The 691-nt window shown below is 39.7% G+C and overlaps 1 non-coding gene across 1 annotated transcript; it reads left to right on the plus strand.

Annotated features, from left to right (window-relative positions):
* Nucleotides 1–361: 361 nt before the first annotated feature.
* On the plus strand, nucleotides 362–464 carry LOC141570342 (U6 spliceosomal RNA). The gene has a single exon (XR_012494336.1). It is a non-coding gene; the product is annotated as a U6 spliceosomal RNA (small nuclear RNA).
* Nucleotides 465–691: the final 227 nt, after the last annotated feature.

Below are 691 nucleotides of genomic sequence, written 5' to 3' on the forward strand. Positions count from 1 at the left end.
AGCCCCTAATGTCCGATACGCAGTGGATCAAGTATACTGAACTCCTTTCTGAGAGATCCTTCATAGTTTTTAAAGAAGCAAAAGTACCTTTCCTGCAGCAAAAAAAAAGTTGATAATCCTCTCCTCATTTATCACAGCTCAAATGAAGGCTTCACCTCTTTCTTTCTGTTTCATTTGTTTTTCAAGAAGGGAGCATATTAGCATAGCACTTACATTCCTTTCCTCCTTCTTTTCTCACTTCTCTTTGACAATTTTGTCCAAAGTAGTGGAGGCTGGAAGGTGGATGTGAAGGAGGCAATGACCATGGTGACGAAAGGACAGACTGTAAGTAATAGTCAAACACTTAACACGTATGTATGGCTCGCTTCAGCAGCACATATACTAAAGTTGGAACGATACAGAGAAGATTAGCATGGCACCTGCGCAAGGATGACACACAAATTCGTGAAGCGTTCCATATTTTTAGTGCAAGTCAAATATAAAGAACACATATTACAAAAGATAACCGAGCAAGAACTAAGAACGCTAGGGGATCTACCTAATACATCAAAGCAAACACAGAGAGTCAGCCAGAATGGGGAAACAAAGAAACATGTCCTAAATAAAAGAACAGAAGAAACCTCCAGAAATGGAACCAAATGAAACAGAAGTAACCAACCCATCAGAGACAGAGTTCAGAACACTGATGATA

Source organism: Rhinolophus sinicus, linkage group LG02 (genome assembly GCF_036562045.2).
Source record: "Rhinolophus sinicus isolate RSC01 linkage group LG02, ASM3656204v1, whole genome shotgun sequence".
NCBI lineage: Eukaryota > Metazoa > Chordata > Mammalia > Chiroptera > Rhinolophidae > Rhinolophus > Rhinolophus sinicus.